The sequence below is a fragment of the Vombatus ursinus genome, unplaced genomic scaffold (genome assembly GCF_900497805.2).
Source record: "Vombatus ursinus unplaced genomic scaffold, bare-nosed wombat genome assembly UNPS02014779.1, whole genome shotgun sequence".
NCBI classification, from domain to species: domain Eukaryota; kingdom Metazoa; phylum Chordata; class Mammalia; order Diprotodontia; family Vombatidae; genus Vombatus; species Vombatus ursinus.
In genome coordinates, this window is record NW_020954557.1 from 58,529,310 (window position 1) to 58,529,603 (window position 294).

General features: G+C 48.0%; 1 protein-coding gene across 1 annotated transcript in view; it reads left to right on the plus strand.

The window, feature by feature from the left end:
- The window catches only part of ITGB6 (integrin subunit beta 6), a 95,012-nt gene that overhangs the window by 66,515 nt on the left and 28,203 nt on the right, over positions 1-294 (plus strand). The gene's annotated exons all lie outside the window — the stretch shown is intronic.

Genomic DNA, 294 nt, shown 5'->3' on the forward strand with positions numbered 1-294 from the left:
CTCTCTTTCTTCCTTCCTTTTGTTCTCTCTCTCTTTCTTTCTTTAGCTGTGCCCCACATGCCCACAAATGATGAAGCTGGCAGTATGTCAAGAGAGACAAGATAGGGGCAGCTAGGTGGTACAGTGGCTAGAGTACCAGGCCTGGATTCAGGAGTACCTGAGTTCAAATGTGGCCTCAGACACAGAACACTTACTAGCTGTGTGACCCTGGGCAAGTAACTTAATCCCATTGCGTAGCCAAAGATAGAGAGAGAGAGAGAGAGAGAGAGAGAGAGAGAGAGAGAGAGAGAGAGA